The following is an 18655-nucleotide window of genomic DNA, read 5'->3' as shown; positions in this document are numbered from 1 at the left end:
GGTGGTAGATTTTGCTAAAAGGATGGAAATGGCAGTGGTGAACACGTATTTTAAGAAGAAGGAGGATCATAGGGTGACGTATAAGAGTGGAGGAAGGTGCACACAGGTGGATTATCTTCTGTGTAGGAGATGCAACCTGAAGGAGATTGGAGACTGTAAGGTGTTGGCGGGGGACAGTGTAGCTAGACAGCATCGGATGGTGGTCTGTAGGATGGTTTTGGAGGCGAAGAAGAAGAGGAGGAAAGTAAGGTTTGAAAGAAGAATAAGATGGTGGAAACTGAAGGAGGAAGAGTGTAGTGTGAGGTTCAGGGAAGAGGTCAGACAGGGGCTTGGTGGTGGTGAAGAGGTGCCGGATGATTGGGCAATTACTGCAGGAGTGATGAGGGAGGCAGCTAGAAAAGTACTTGGTGTGACATCTGGAAATAGAAAGCAAGACAAGGAGACGTGGTGGTGGAATGAGGAAGTGCAGGAGAGCATTAGGGGGAAGAGGTTGGCAAAACAGAAGTGGGATCGACAGAGTGATGAGAAAAGTAGGCAGGAGTACAAGGAGATGCGGCAGCAGGTTAAAAGGGATGTGGCGAAAGCCAAGGAAAAGGCATATGAGGAACTGTATAAGAGGTTGGACACTAAGGAAGGAGAAAAGGATTTATACCGATTGGCCAAGCAGAGGGACCGAGCTGGGAAGGATGTACTGCAAGTTAGAGCAATAAAGGATGGAGAGGGAAATGTGTTGACTAGTGAGGAGAGTGTGTTGAGAAGATGGAGGGAGTATTTTGAGCAGCTGATGAATGAGGAAAATCAGAGAGAGAGAAGGTTGGAGGATGTGGAGTTGGTGAAGCAGGATGTAGATAGGATAAGTAAGGAGGAAGTGAGAGCAGCGATTAAGAGGATGAAGAATGGAAAGTCGGTTGGACCAGATGACATACCGGTAGAAGCGTGGAGATGTTTAGGAGAGATGGCAGTGGAGTTTTTAACCAGATTGTTTAAAAGGATTCTGGAAGGGGAGAGGATGCCTGAGGAATGGAGAAGGAGTGTGCTGGTACCGATCTTTAAGCATAAGGGAGATGTGCAGACCTGCAGTAACTACAGGGGAATTAAGTTGATCAGTCACACCATGAAGTTATGGGAAAGAGTAGTGGAAGCCAGGTTGAGAGAAGAGGTGACCATCTGTGAGCAACAGTATGGTTTCATGCCGAGGAAGAGCACCACAGATGCCTTATTTGCTTTAAGGATGTTGATGGAGAAGTATAGAGAAGGACAGAAGGAGCTGCATTGTGTATTTGTGGATTTAGAGAAAGCGTACGACAGGGTGCCGAGAGAGGAGTTGTGGTATTGTATGAGGAAATCAGGTGTGTCAGAGAAGTATGTGAGGGTGGTGCAGGACATGTATGAGGACAGTGTGACGGCAGTAAAGTGTGCAGTAGGTACGACAGACTGGTTCAGGGTGAAGGTTGGACTGCATCAAGGATCGGCCCTGAGCCCTTTCCTGTTTGCAGTGGTGATGGACAGGTTGACGGACGAGGTCAGACAGGAGTCTCCCTGGACTATGATGTTTGCAGATGATATTGTGATTTGTGGTGAGAGTAGAGAGCAGGTTGAGAAGAGCCTGGAGAGGTGGAGATATGCGCTGGAGAGAAGGGGAATGAAAGTCAGTAGAAGTAAGACAGAGTACATGTGTGTGAATGAGAGAGAGGGCAGTGGAGTGATGCGGTTGCAGGGAGAAGAGGTGGAGAAGGTGGAGGAGTTCAGGTACCTGGGGTCAACAGTGCAAAGTAATGGAGAGTGTGTTAGGGAAGTAAAGAAAAGAGTGCAGGCAGGGTGGAGTGGGTGGAGAAGAGTGACAGGAGTGATTTGTGATAGAAGAGTATCTGCAAGAATGAAAGGGAAAGTTTATAGGACTGTGGTGAGACCTGCGATGTTGTATGGATTAGAGACAGTGGCATTGAGTAAAAGACAGGAGGTGGAGCTAGAGGTAGCAGAGCTGAAGATGTTGAGGTTTTCGTTGGGAGTGACGAGGATGGACAAGATTAGAAATGAGTTTATTAGAGGGACAGCACATGTAGGATGTTTTGGTGACAAGGTGAGGGAGGCGAGATTGAGATGGTTTGGACATGTGCAGAGAAGAGACATGAATTATATTGGTAGAAAAATGCTGAAGATGAAGCCACCAGGTAGGAGGAAAAGAGGAAGGCCAAGGAGGAGGTTCATGGATGTGGTGAGGGAAGACATGCAGGTAGTTGGTGTAAAAAAGGCAGATATAGAGGACAGGGTGGTATGGAGACGGATGATCCGCTGTGGCGACCCCTAATGGGAGCAGCCGAAAGAAGAAGAAGAAGAAGACACAAACTGAACATTAACGCTTTTAGATGTCAAAGTATAAGAGATGACAAAAGGCAGACAAGATCAGTACAGTGTCCTCCCTTGCTGTTTTTCTGAAGTGCCAGAGCCTTTTTCACACAAATACAGGGAGAAAAGTGCATTCAAGAGACTGTGCATGTGCACTTGCCATTGCCTTCTGGCTTTGGCTTTTACTCCATCAGATAAGGCAAAACAGGAGAAGCAGAGAGGAAAGTGAGGGAGAGAATTACTCTTATCAGAGGAAGTGAGGAGGCAACTGTGCAGAAAAGGCAAATAGCCTAAAATTTAAACATTCACACTAGTTTATTTAAACATCACTTCGACCAAACCACTATGAGGAAACGGAGCGAAAAGCACTTTTGTTTTAACAAAGTAGTCAGAGAGTAAACTCCAGGCCATGGAATTTGTGCTGTCCTTGGATCATGCTTGCGAGGCCACATCATGGCCATGCATGGAAACAAAGCCGTCTGGTCCTTGTTGTTTACTCTTGTAAATCCACACAGAGCTGGGGTTTGAACAGTGTTAGTAAACAATTTCTTTGACTTTGACCTATAGCTGACGTCTTCCACATTTTTTTTTTTTGCACTAAGACGGCAACAACCTGTTTGCCAAAAGCTTCTTCGCAGGGGTGAAGAGAATTTGACATAACATTCCCATTTTATCTAAAGGGTAATTAGTTTAAAGTACAGGGGAGAAAATGGTATGTTTACAAAATGGTAAATATTGGTGAAAAAATATGACTTGGTATTAAATGTATACTGTAGTATTAATGATTACTCTGTGTCCACTATTGGTACTAATCTAATTTGACAACATCTGCTCTATAAAACTGTTATGCCCATCTTCAGCTGACCATCAGCTGGCTGTCTTTAATGTCAACAGCTGAAAATGTAAAAAACAGTGCCTGGTCTATTTCCTGCCCCGTTGTGGTATGCCTTTGCCCACTGGAGCAAATTGCCCACTCAAATTCCTGTTCTTGGCAGTGGAACCTGATGTGGTCTTCTGTTGTCGGAGCCAGTGCAGCTTAAGGTTCACATGTGCATTTTGAGATGATTTTCTGTTCACCAATGTTGTAGTGGTTATTTTTTTTATATTTGTAGTCTCCCCTTCAGTTTGAACCAGTCTGGTAATTCTCCTCTAACCTCAAGACATTTCAATGTGAATTTTGTGTGTAAACTCTTGAGACTGTTTGGCATCGCAGCGGATCAGCAGTTTCTGAGTCACTGAAATTGTTCCTCTCCCATCCTGAAGCTTAATATGAACTTTAAATCTCTTGACCAGAAACTGCATTTTTTTTGCTTCGTGCTTTTGGCACGTAACTATGTAATTTGATAATTACTTGAAGGTGTAGGGGTGCACATGTAACTGTAATTATACCATGTATATTATACCACTACAATATGCAAACAAACATTAAATACATTTTAAAGCTTGAAACCTATTATGCATTTATCTGTAGTAGAATGTTCACAAAACAAGTTACTCCCTGTCATTACTTCCAATAGAACATCTACAAAAATTCCATAACCTCACTAGACATTTTCTTTGTCTATAGAAACCACTTGGACCTTTTCCTTTACCAAAAAAACCTAAAGGAATAAACTCAGGCTGATACAAAGCACTGACTGACCTTCCAAACATGCTGAATAAATTCCCCCTCACAGAAAACCCACCAGGTGGACATATACATTCCTCTTTAGTCTGTTTATGTGGCATGTCCATGATACAAGTCCATGTGTAAGTCATTAACTAGAAAATGATAACATTAGGACTGGCACATTCATATAAAGCTGCAATTTACCCTGCAGCCAGAGCTACTTTCACAGCTGTGCGCTTTGCACAAATCTGAAACCAGAATTTAAATAAAACATTAAATCATGTAATATATACCTGCAAAATCCAACGAGTGTACATAGCATTAACAACTCTGTTTAATGGAGTTAAGAAAATTACAACATTTGACAAACAACACCACCAACAATTTTCTGGCTATTTTGTGTTTGTGAGGTCAGAGCTGGGCAGAATAAAAGACATACACAACTAACCTGTCATTCCCCTGAGCTCTAAAAGACAGCTTAAGGGTGGCACTGGGCACTCTACTAGAGGTAAATGTCACAAAACTTTAAGGAACCATAATGAGTACTTGCCGTGTGGGCCGTCATTGACAACCATGTAATTTGTTCTTTACCTGGCTTTTCAACAGCACAAAGGTGTAAATGTAGTCCGAGAAAACCGCAAGTCTTTATAGTGTTGCAGTAAACCACAGCGCTCCAGGCTAGGGGGATCTGTAAGATCTCATTTCATGGAGACCCTTGTACCCTTTCTCTAACAAATACAGACAAAATGAGTTTCGCTTACTTTCCGAACCTGTATATCTATGAATTGACTAAATCTAAATGTGAATACCCTTTGCATATTTAAAATAATTAAAAAAGGTATAGAACAACTTTATTAATCATTGAAAAAAGTAATAAAAATCATTCATATAATTAAAAATCTCTCTAGTGGATATTAGTGAAGCTACTTGTGTGTCCTGAAGGAGATATTACTCTCCATTGTAGGGAGGTGAGTTTTAGGATTTACAGGGATTTTAAAATGACATACAAAAATGTCAGACAAAAAAAAAAGTTCCTCCACGGAAATTATTAGCTGAGAAAAGATACATCATTTAATTTACATCATCTGTAAATTAAACATGTACCACTGAATACATATGTAGTCTTTATGTGTAATGAATGGGTAAATATTTGGGAATTTAAAAACTGAGCAGCCTTTGGATTTCCATTATTAGAAGACAATCTTTCGCTGCTGTGTGAAGTCAATAGTTATCTTATTTTCCAAATAAATATGTAATACATTACTTATATATTATCCTGTTGTCTCCATAAAAGTGAAAATATATGCTGTTTTACATTCTATCTATAACACCATAATTGATCAAAAGAGGCCTTGACTGCATTTTTTCCTCATAGAAGAAAGAAAAAAAATCTGCCATACATTACAATTTCACATCTGGTTTCCATTGACAAAAGTATGCCGTTGACTTCAGTATGCCAAAGTAGGTTTTGGAGAGTCACCGCCTAGAGAATGCAGGAAAAGCAGTCTTTTCTACACACTGCCAGGAAGAGGTTAGTGTGCGAAAGGAATGCAGAAATAGAGGAGGGATGGACAGAAGGAGAGCATAGGGTTAGGAAAGTGTACAATGAGCTAAACTATTGATGACAGAGTATCGACTGAAAAGAGAGCACTATGGAAATTAAAGAGCCGGGTGGATATGAAGAGTAGCTTCAGGAGGTCGCCATAGTGCCGGAGGGAAGAGGGGTGTTCAGGGGCAACTGTATGACTGTAGTAGAGATCACAAGTATATTATTCCTTTTAGAATAAACAAACATGATCCTAACCCTATGAGACCACGCTCTCCTCCCTTTCCCACTAGCCATACAGAGCAGATTTATGACCAAACATGGCCATTGTCGTCACTGTCCTCCATTTGTTATTAACCTACCGCAAAGTAATAGGTTTGGATTTCTATATCTAAAAAACTATAAAATCTGATACTAAATGAGGTTGTCTGCTGGGACCTTAAACTCTAGTCGGGTTTTCTCAGCTCTAACAAAGTCTGATTAGGAGTAAAGGAGTAGATTAAATTCAATGTGCTGCTCGGGACCTTATCACAGGTTCGTAACAAGGGCTGTACTTGATGACGTCAGATGGTCTGGCATATGACTGGAGCCCTGTTTGTTCTCGTGTTTCCCAGGGTTCCACAATTTTAGTCCTGAAGGAATATAATCCAGCATTATTTGAAGCTGTAATTCTACCAAAACTGTGCCAGAATGTGTCCCTCAACAACTAGAATTGAGTAGCTGTTTGATGGGTGAAGATGAATCACCACGTGTTACATTTAAATAACAACTGAAGTTAACAACAATGTTTGATATACTACAAGTTTGACAAGTTAGAGAAAGTCAGAAAGAGTCTAAAAATACCAGTGATTACCTTTCCCACAGAAACACAGTATGAATTGGACTAAGAGTGACCCAAATGACCACCGAATCTGCTATAAAAGCTAGTGAAGTGGCCAGCTGTAAAAATCTCCTGTGCAGCTTGAAGACATAAGCATAGCACTGCAGGGGTTTGGAAATGCTACATGTCTGATGTGTGGATCTATTCCTCCCAAATGTTGGGCACAAAATAAGTACACAGTGTAGTGGTCTGGCAAGTGTGAGGGCTATTTGTAGACCATTTCCTGAAGCCAAGGGTGGGCTTCCAAATTTGAGTAGTGGTTTGCTACATAATGTATCAAAGAGCTTTTTAACCCCAGAGCACTTGTAACGATGCTGTGCCTGTGCATGCTGGTAGTGGAAAGAGGCTTGATCTAATGTATACAAAGTATTGCAAAAGGCAAGAAAAATCTATTTGAACAGTAAAGATGAATAATAAGTGTAATGGGTTGAGTGAATAGCCAATTGTAAGCCCAGCTTTTAGGGGTGACAATGATTTTAAGCTCTGAATGACAACTTTAGATGGATAAAAAAACAACATAATTGCAGGGTCAAAATACATCCACCCATGTTAAAAAATCCTGGGAAGTGCTTCAAGGAAAATATTTTTTTTTTTGCTCTTTCTCTTTCCCTTTTTCTCTCTGGCTGAAACAGAGAAAATACTTAAACCATTCAAAGTCAAACACATTATTAGTATAATTATTAGCATTCAAGAACCACTTCCTTAAAAAATGCAGATGAAAGTCTTTGCTGACACCATAAAGCTTATTTTCTATTCATGTACAGGTTCCCCTTCATCCAGGGTCTCTGGTTTTCTCCCAATGTCTCCCACAAAAAAAAGAAGTAATTAGGTGTAGGTGTGAATGTGTGTGTACACGGTGCCCTGATGCTTATGTTACTGGTATTGGATAAATAAATGAATTATTTTTTTCCCTAGCAAATGTTCTTTCCCATGTAAATCCTAAAAATTTAAACAGCATATTAGACTAGGGGTAAGCGCCTAAAATATATGAAGGCCCAGTAACAAAAACCTTAGTGTTTACATTTGTGCATTATATATGGATAAATACTGACACAGATATTATTTATGCCTAAACACTAATTACTGATTCATATGTTTATAATAAGACAAATTAAACATGTGTTTATTGTTCCTTCTATTTTTAATGCAGGGTTTCTTCTAACAAGCCCCATGGACTCTAAACAGATGAGTATCTCTTTTTTTACGTAAAAAAAAAAAATAAATTCCATTTTTAACAAACCATGTAACTTCAATAATCAGATGAGAAAGGGAAATTTTTAAAACCTTTTATTTAATCTAATATATCTAGCCCTATGTCTACTATGGCTAGTCTTTGTTTAGATTAGCTCCAGCTACTTTACTGGCCCTGGACTGCAACACATCAGTTGGTGACCACTGTACTAGAAAATTAAGGACATATTCAGTCTTAATTGGTTATTATTCTAAAAACACTCATTTTAAACGCAAAGTGCTACGCTGTAGCCCTGCACCATTAGATTGGTTTGAACTCTCTTATTAGGCGTTGTGGGCTCAGTATTGATACGAAAGTTTAAGCAATAATTCAGGAAGCACTAATGACCAAACTAGAGCCAAAGGTGCAGTAGTTGCTTTGTCAGCAAACTGATCATCTGATGATGCCCACATGCAGTCTGGCAACAATTACCCCTGACACATGGGTGCTTGTAGACACTTTAGAAATAGCAGGAATTAACCTTTTGGTAAATGCATCAAAACTGTGGTAAACCTCTACTTCATCATTTATTTTTCCTATTTAGACTCTCCCTCCTTCACTTTTTCTTAGTGACCTGCCGATGCCTCTTATAATAAAGTTTTTTTTTAACCCTAAATGGCTGCAAATGTTTTCTTTTCCTGTACTGTTTTATCTGTTAGTACTGGAACAGAAAGTGAATGGCCTCTTTAACCTATAAAAAAGGAACTGCCAGATTTAAAAAATGATAACATGTGACAGAAAAGATACTGCCAAATTGGAAGTGACTCTGGATGAATAACCAGTAGAAGTCATTTCCAGTAATTTTTTATTTTATTTTCCCCCCCTTGGCTTTATGAGTCTTCCCCTTGGAAACTTGGAAACAGTGCCTAGCTCCCAAGGGTAATAAAATGCTGAGCAGTGACGTGTACATTCAGGATCCTTTCTTGGAGAGGTCAGAGAAGCTCAAATCCAGTAGTTTCATAGTGCACACCCACCCACCCACCCACCCACACACACACACACACACACACACACACACACACACACACACACACACACACACACACACACACACACCACACCACACACACACACACACACACACACACACACACATGAAGACTGGGTATCATCTTGCCATAAAAATGCACAAAGCTTTCAGCTGAATATAAAATAAAAATTGTAATAGGCAATTAAAGGATGAATATATACATAAAATTTAAGGAACAGATATTCAGCCTGTACCTTTCTGTACCTTTGTAAATCAAGGATATATTTAGAAGTTAGCTGTCAAAGTTTCCAGCAATATGTAATAATATTGTGAAATCCATAAACATATCTCTTAGAAACCCATATACATACAGACTCACAATCTCACAATCAATACATTTGCATTGGAATAATTGATCAGATTCTCATATACTGAGCAAGTGACAGAAGTGTTTTTTATCTACATGAAAAATATATCCTTACGTTTATGTAGACCAGCTTGCTATGAAAAATATCAACAAGCCAAGACAAGCAGAAACTAGAGTCTGAGCTCCTGTGAATTAGTGACATATTTTGCCCTGTTCATTTCACAGTACTTACTGAAACATTCATAGTGGTTAGTACATTTAAATTTATGGCATTTGGCAGACATTCTTATCCATTACAAGGTACAGTTATCTCATTATATGCAATAAAGCAGCTGAGGGTTGCTCAAAAGGACAGCAGTGACAGCCTGATGGTACTAGGTTTTTGATCTCATGACCTTCTCAACACCTTAACCACTGAGCTACCACCCTTTGCCACTAACTTATTACACTCTGCTTGTATTTTAAAATACCCATATCCCTCCCATCAGCTTCCATGACTTTGCTACTTCCTGTATAAACCAACACCAGAGACATCTCACACCATCTGACAAACAATTGACAGATGAGCAGCATATCAATAATATTTAGTACTAAAATAGAGGAAAGACAAATATGCAGATTTTTGGTTGAAAGACAACAAAATAAACAGCAACGGCAACAGATCTTGAAGACAATGAAGCAGTTGTTTGGCAAGAGCCATCACGACAACAGCTGCTTACACCCCTCCTCTAGTCCCTTTGCTTATGCTTAAGTCTTGTAGCCATATGCACAGCACTCTGACTCTATGTCCGCTAACTTTATTTGAACTATTAACAAATTCACAGTCAGGTTTCAGACACAAACATCCTGAAGTGATGGCCATCATATAAAGGAATAAAGAATGCTTTCTAAGTTGTATTGAATCAATTCCACACACTTGTCCAAATAGCTAAACAAGCAATGGAATTCAGCACATGTTTATTCTTATAAATCACATTCATGCTGTATCTTTCTACAGAGAAAAGTAACACCACAAACACCTCGCGATTGCTTTCCGTTTTCCTGTTTTCTGTTTTCTCTGACTTCTCCATGGCCCCTGATCACTGTTTGCAGCTGGGCTTAGTTTGTCACACCTGTGCCAAATATTTATTACCCTCTTGGTGTAGTCTATTCTTGTGGAATTATGCATGTGTAGACACTGCAATTTTGATCCTTGTTACTATATTTAATAGTTTATATTTGTGTTTTTCCGGAAGATGGATTTGCCTGAACATATCACTGATATGGATTTTGACTGCAATTCCTGCAATGTTGAATAGTTATTGTTATATCTGACTACCCCAGACTCACTCTACATAATGCCACATATTTGCATTAGATTAGACCTTTAATTCAATAAATGTCACATTGCGATAAAGCCTATGTTTCATCTAGAGTTGTTGAATGTTCTCATGGAGATGATGCCCAAAAAGATTTCGGTATAACGCAAACCTAATCAAAACCTGCATTTTGAGATCATTTGTGCATGTAACGAAACTTGTGCTCTTTTATAAATTTAACTTTAAGCCTCATCATTGTACAATCCTACATCAGATAACACTACAAATGCCTTATATTAACACTTTAGACCTTTTCAAATCATTAAGAACTATTTGTGTTAGTTTAAAAAAGAAATCCCAAACAAACCAGTTATATAAACACATTTCTTTCACACATTATTTCAATGAAAGCACAATTGGTGTTCTCTGCCATTGTCTGCTGGCTTGGACTTATACAGCTCCCTATTTCCTCCGTTAGGAGTATAATTAGACCCATCATAAACTGACCACCTTCCCTCTCCTCCTTCTGCCAATTTCTTACACTAATGTTAACAACAGTACAGATCATATGTGGAAAAGTGAGTGCTAAAGAAGAGTGTTATCAGTTCGTAAAGGAGCCTGATATATCTTGACGAATGATCACAAACTGAGGATGTGTACTTATTTAGGTTGTGTTCAAAGTTGCCCGTCTCTAGGGCTCTTTTGTTCCATTTCTGTACTCTGGGAGCTATGGCTTAGGATCTGAAACGGAGAACACAAGCCTAACAGCTGGAATAAACTCACTTCAAAGGTGCCTATAATTCAAGCTGCCACGGTCCCATCCCCCCATAATTCCCTCTGTCGTCCCGCAGTCTAAGACATAGGGCCACGCGTGTGCCAGTGAGGGAGGGAGACATTACCTCATGGACACAACGCTTTGGCTCCTGCTTCCTCTAGCTCTCTGTTCACTGCAGTGGGATATCCACCGTCTTTTTTTCAGACTTTGCACTTTTTTCCTAAATCTTGCATTCGCAATAATAATAATAATAATAATAATAATAATAATAATAATAATAATAATAATAATAATAATAATAACAATAATTAATAATTAATAATAATAATAATACTTATTTATGAAAATGCCATACAAGATCATGGGAAATTTTTCTACATGCATGGAGATCCTCTTCGTAGCACATGTTTGTGCACTAAGTGTGAGAGATGGTAGAAATGTAACAGGGACTAAAATCATATTTTTATGTAATTTATGTCATTTCAGAATTATTAAGATGGATTATATAACTTTTTTAAGCAGCTTTCATGTCCGTCTAATTGCTTTTACAAATAGTTAACTAACAGACCAGGAATCAAGAAAATGGAATACAACTTCCTGTGGTTTTACTGTAGAAGTTTTCAGTAAAGTGCACTTTATGTTAGTGTGATACATCTTGATGCTGTGACTATAGCATTCATTTCCAAATCTCTTTACCTACTTGGAATCAACCGAATCACGTCAAATTTCTATTAGATATTACTCTTAGCCTGTTTTAATGTGCTTAACTTGCTAACTACTGTACTGTAACTACTTTCATTTAGGTTCGCTGGTAGCTGAAAAAAACCGTGCAGCACATTGGCGTTTTCACTCAAAAATTCTTTGACTCATTTAATCATTTTGAACTTAAACTGAACATGGACAAATTGCAATGCTTTTCTATGTTAAGACATGAATTTACACTACACAAGACATTCATTTGATTGAAGGGCATAATACTGGTCAACATTATATCACCTCACTGGGACAGATTATATATGTTATTTCTTAGTGTTTCTTTGGCTAGCTGCCTAACATGGCCCTAATGAGCACTCAGTAGCATGTGTGAAACATCTCCAATGTGCTCCAAAGCTGCAACATTAACATTGTTTAGTGTTCCTTAATTACGAATTCTGAGGTGGAGCACAAGTTTAAGGCATTTTTGTCTTTAAGGAAACAGCGCCCTATCCATCATCTTGTTATCGCTCCGTGTCACATGGTACACTCTTTATCATTCAGCAATGCAAAACACCATTTGTCACTGTTACCACTGATAAAGTACTTTTTGTCTGAATACTAAACAAAGATAACAAGGCTAAATTATGTACATGTCCAAGCAGAAATTACTGCTAATCAAACACAACTGCCCCCTTTATAAGGTCACTGCATTGCACTGCCTTAAAATGCCTCTATTTCACATGTACTGCAGATTCAATCTAAGGAAGATTACACCAAAATTCTTCTATTAATAAAATATTATTACACTTTTTGTTCAATTAAAAAATCTGATTACTTGAAAACATTGTGCACAGCGGTGAATAATAATAATAATAATAATAATGATAATAATAATAATAAATTAATTAATTAATTAATTAATAAATAAAAAGTCTGAACAGAGTTATTAAGTCGCACCAATTTCTGGAAAAAAAGACTTTTCTTAGTTTTGATCACTATTTTTAGTAAAAAAAGCTGACCAGTCACAAATGTTTCATAACAGACAATCCAATATTAAGTATATAAAATTTAGTTTTTCCATGTTCTCACAGTCATTTGCGAAATATCAACTACTACCTAGCGCTCCTCTATAACATGTCAGTAACAAACCAATAAAAATGCATACTTCTTTTAAGACACATGCCACCATATCTTTTAAAGCGTTTTCTCTTGATTCGTCACAGGGTAAATGAACATACACAAAGCAAAGAAACGCTACTCTGAAAAAACTCTGAGAAACCCCAATCCAGCCAGAGAGCATTGGACTCCTGGCCATTGATAGCTACGACACAAAATGTCAACACATGTAATGTCTCAGCGACAGAGTGAATCCTATTTTTTTTTCCAACACTCATTTCAACTAGTTTATAAATTATTTTCCGGCTACTGTTTTTATAGAGCCAAGAAATATTTATGGAGTAAAAACTACACTGGGAATATTCATTTTTCGACATTGTCAACAGTTAATTCGCACATAAAGCACAGATTTGCAGCAAGTACATATTATTCTTTAGTAAGTATTATTGAAAAGTTTTTTTGGTTCTAGTTTTTCCAAATACATTCTACTTTAAACATTTTCTTTATAAAGGAAATCCTTTAAAAAAAAACACACTTTGGCACACAAAAAAAAGAATCAATTTTTTTCTGAAAGTGTCTGCCAAAGTGTTAGCAGGTCCGCTTGGCCATTTGTGACAAACATATCACTTGGTGTTAAAAATTCACTGTACAAAAGATGACAATTGGTTTATCTGAGCACAGGTACATTACCCTGCACTCTGTGCTGTTGACAGTTCAGTGGTTTCCCCTTGAGATCCTCCTCAAGCATGTAGTCACAGAGGTAGTGATTTTCTACAGATGGATCACTGGGAAAACGATAATATCAGCATCTTGGTTAATGCAGAACATCCTCTGCTTTCTGTCTTTAGGAGATTTGTATCTCTCACTGCAGACATTCATGGAAACGAAAAGGATACATATTATTTAATGTGACAAATATGAGGCCAGACTCTACATGACTGCACTATACGATATTAACACTGGTAGAGTAATCCACTGGGACAAGCCCTTCTGAATTTCATCTTTTGCCACCTGTTGATGGACATCACTTAACACAGGGACTGCATGCTTAAGTCAATATTGCCAAAACAACCCCTTAATGTTTCTTCTGTCCTGGTACACATCTATGAAGCACTGGCCTTCTGTTCTACATCACATCCCCATTAAAAGCAATCATCCTTTTATAGACACAGCTAACATGTTTTCTCCCATTTATGGGCTCCTGTAAGATGCAAGAGAGAGATGTGCAATCAAGGTGTCTTCCTCCGCCTCTCCATAGATTTATGGCATCCTCCAAATCCATAATTAGCAGTGCCATTCCATGCCCAAAGATTGCCAATAAACATGGGATCCTGTACGTTTGAGAAGAGGTCTAGGCTTGTTTACTACTGTTTATGGTCTACTGAGTGAGTTATGGACATTTATCATCTTAAGTGTGAACATTGCATGCTGTTTACAGGTTTGCAAGTCAAATAATACTTCTGTAGTTTTATTAGGACAATAACGCACAAACACCACATTATTGTGCCTAGCTGTGCACCCCTCTGGGTTGGTTGGGTAACACCAGTTCCTTTGTAAACAGCCAAAATTATACCAGGTTGCCTGCTATTGAGGTCTAGGTATGTTTGATGCACCAAAAGAACCAAATCAAACCAAGTCAAAGCAAGCAAACACATACTATTACAAAATGGAAACAAGTACGCACACAATTTATCCGATTATGCCTGATCTCCCATGATGTCACAGTCATTTGAAGATGTGGAGGTTAATTAAGTGTGAGGATGTCATCATAGCTAATAATCCTGTCTTTGCGCTCTTTCCAGCTGAGCAGAGGCAGATTACTTAAGACACACAGCAGTGATGCCAGTTCTTTGGCACAAAAAGCAATCTACTTGGGATTGAAAAAGGCTGTTCTCACGTAATAGTAGAGAAAAAAATTACAGAGGCTATTTGGAGACAGACACACACACACACACACACACACACACACACACACACACACATTACCCAAATGGGGTCTAACAAATGTAATCTATTTAATAAAATGTCACTTTTTATTCACTTTTTATTTAATCCAATTTAATTTGTGCTATTTTAATTGATTACTCAATATAATCATTATAATAAAAAGTGCATTAATTTAATTTATTACATTTTTTCCAATATTATAAAATTATATTTTATATACTATGTAACCAATCAGGCATTTTATTGAGGAAAAAAAATATTTAAATGTTGATCATCACAAATTTGAATAATAATAAGTGTTAAAAAACAAGCAGTTTTATGTTTTTTATTTCTTCCCCCATCTGTACCTGAAATTAAACCGAACCATGAATAAAAAACCAAAGTACGTACCGTACCATGAAATATGCAAACTGTTACACCTGTAGTGTATACATATTGGATTAGTAATCAGATATGCCCATACCTTCAATCTGTGGGTGCTAGTGTAAAAGGTGGCATAGAAACTAAACAGCAGATTTGCCAAACTAATTAATATTTAATAAATACAACCTACTTAAACATTTGATCTGTCTAAACATTTCATAATACAGTATACATAATTCATATCTACACAACACAAAATCCAAATATATCACATTCTTATTCACTTTTGATATAATTATAGTATAAGCAAAGCATTGGTAATACCCAAGTAATTTGTACTGGATTAGTCCCCAAGGTATTTCAACCTCGATTATTATTATTTGCCTTGGCCCGCACTTTTATAGCACACTGCTGAGATACAAGGAAAGGTTTACAGTCTGTTTGACAGTAGTACATATAAAAGTGGCATGCAGGCAAAGTTTGTGAGTGTTACAAGTTGGGGCCAGAAGGGCATTTGTATCCTGGTGTTGTACGCAATGTCTTGTTCACAAACATGCAGGCTAGAGCGTGTCTCACTGATGATAAAATAACGAAGTCTCTTCCTTTTGGCTCAGAGTTCTCTCTGAGAATAAATCTCACTGAGTGACTTCATGTCTTTTCTGTCACAGGATCAGCAGGATATGTCTCCCAGGGATAATGGGGTGAATCAGTGCTTGGACATGGGCCATGACTGGATGACTGAGATCTAAGTGGATACAAATATTGCACTGTTATGGACAATGTTGTAGCTCCAGAGTAGAGGGACGGACATCAATATAGCCTTAGAAGTTGGCTATCACAATTTTAAAACGGTGTGTGTGAAATCCATTAATTAGCTATTGCAGCCCTAATAACAAATAAAAAAAAAAGTTATTTTAATGTTTGCAAAAATGGGGACAGTTTTGTAAGTGAATTTGAATGCATTTGCTTCACTGTTGTATTCAACGAATACAAACAGACATATAAACATAGTGTGACAATTTAAATCGAGTTATGGCTTAAATAAGAAAAACAAAAAGAGGAAAAAAAACAAGCTTAAAACAGAGGGGAAGTGACCCAAACTCACATCCAGCCTGTGTCTATATTGACATTACAACTAGCAAGAGGAAGAGAGCAAGAAGGGATAAACAAACAGGAGATCAATGACCGAGACTAAGCAGCACACTGCCTCCTCCGAGGCCCTGTGTCAGAGGATCTAATTTCACCCATTCATTCCCTCCAGCCGAGAAGGAAGCCACCGGCTGTTAAGAGCTCCACTGCAGCACCTGGAATCCCCACGAAGGAAACCTGAGGTCACTTCCTAACATTCAGTACAAACACCAGGTCCCAAAGCACCAGACACCACATGTCAGGATACAGACAAGGAAATGAGTTTGTGGGCTACAGAAGATAAAAGTCTGATGTTTTTATTTTTCCTTTAAGAATATTTAGCGAGTGAAATGACCATATTCCTTGCAAACACTTCCTCTGATTAAGTCTGTATGAAGTGCTCATTCAACTTATGCAATGAAATCAGTATGCATTCACAAAATAGAATGCATTCATAAATCACACTTTTTAAACCTGGAAAAATTACTAAAGTTAATGCATTGTAAGCACAAACATTACTTGTCAAGTGAGTGCTACTGTTCTCAACTGCGTCTGAATTTATTTCAAGTCTGAACCAACTTGTTCCTCATAACAAGTTGAGGTTTGCACTAATGCACTGTGGAATTCACAAGGACACAGACAAGCCGGCTGCAAGCAAACACATTCCCAATTAGTAATATGTCTCACTGGTTGTCTTGCTCACAAAAAAAAAAAAAAAAAGACAGACACCATCAGCACTGCGAAATTCAACTCCTCACCACCTGCTGAGTCTAGACTCAGAGCAAAACCTTAAAAAAAGAAAAATAAAACAAGTATAAGAGGAAGCCTGTATGTCCAATCTACTCTCTTTTTAGTCACACCACAAATGGCAATATTCCAGGGCCTAAGAGAGGCTAACCTTAGAAAAACACACTGCTCTGAAGGAATGTGACCATTTTCAAGGCTCATTGGAGTCTCAGAGCCTCAACACTTGGCCCAGGGGGAGAGAAAATGCAAACAAATGCATTTTCAACCTCCCTCAGCCTCTGTCAGCATTCAAATACCAGACACTAAAATTACATGGGGGATAGCGGAATTGAGATTTTATAGACTTTTTGACTCATTACCCCCGAGTGGAGACGGTTAGAAGAGGGGAAAAAAGGTTAATCATCAAATAATAAGCGTTAAAATAGCTGCAAACACGGAGAAAAGTAAATACAGTCAGACAATGCTTTTCTTAAAAGTGCACTCTGGTGAAAATTGTGAGGAAAACAAAACATTCATTTACACTTAAAAAGTCACATACAGCTTAGTCACATGGTGGCCACATGTCCTGCACCAGTGTCAGTCTTTACTCTGTAGGAAAGAAAAGCATGTCCCAGTTCATGCACTGCAGCGTATTATAATGCCCATAGAGTGCTTATATTTTACTTTTATATCAAATTAGATCTTAAACAAACAAAAGAATTACACCAAAATCAAGACCTTACATAATTTCACCAATTTAAAGAGTGATGAGAATAATAATAATAAAAAGTCTGTTCGGGGGCCTAATCTTCTCATGGCAATGAGCGGTCAGTTTTTCTTTTGTGACTTAGACATCTAGTTAGAAATGGATAGAACTTAGTTCCAGTAGGCATTCCTTTTGTCTTGGACTGCAATGGGGTTTGTGATTAAAGTACTTTATGTAGCTGAACTCTGAATTCCTTTACTTACTTAAGAACTTCATTTGGATGAGTTCAATGGAAGAAAGTAAGTCGCCTATTCACCTTTGACATGCAGAACAGTGGTCAGTCTCCAAAATTTTGGCTTATGTTTCGAGGAAAAAAAAGGAGATTCAACCAGAAATGTCAAGGCTACTCTTCCCCTTAACAGCTTTACTGTAGGTAGTTTATACTCAGTGATATTATGTTTATCATATGCTCCCTTTAGGATAAACGAATGACTTTTTTTTTTTTCGGTGCAAAGGGATAACTGTTTATTAATCCTGAAAAAAGATTCAAATTATAGGTTATATGGGTGTGAATTATACTGTGCAGCAAGTTACTCATCACGTTTGATTCACTGAGGTGCAGCTCATGAGTCATGGATTTCCAGGTGTGTCTTGATAAATGCGCTAATCTGAGCACAACATTACTCAATAAGCATGAGTGTCCAAACAACAATTATATATATATATATATATATATATATATATATATATATATATATATATATATATATATATATATATATATATATATACAGTATATATCATTTATTTATTTATTTTTTTGCATGCAATGTGAGTAATTGCAGCAAGGTGGAAGTAAGTTGCATCACATCCAATCAATGAATCAGTGACGTAATTATACGCTTCATAACATTCCATTCTTTGTTGGACATGTTCATCAAATCAAGGACA

General features: G+C 38.0%; 1 protein-coding gene across 1 annotated transcript in view; it reads right to left on the bottom strand.

Annotated features, from left to right (window-relative positions):
- The window catches only part of fhl3a (four and a half LIM domains 3a), a 32390-nt gene that overhangs the window by 12815 nt on the left and 920 nt on the right, over positions 1-18655 (bottom strand). The window lies entirely within an intron of this gene.

The sequence above is a fragment of the Silurus aristotelis genome, assembly GCF_946808225.1.
Source record: "Silurus aristotelis genome assembly, chromosome: 1".
Lineage (NCBI taxonomy): Eukaryota > Metazoa > Chordata > Actinopteri > Siluriformes > Siluridae > Silurus > Silurus aristotelis.
This window is presented reverse-complemented; position numbering and strand designations above follow the sequence as displayed.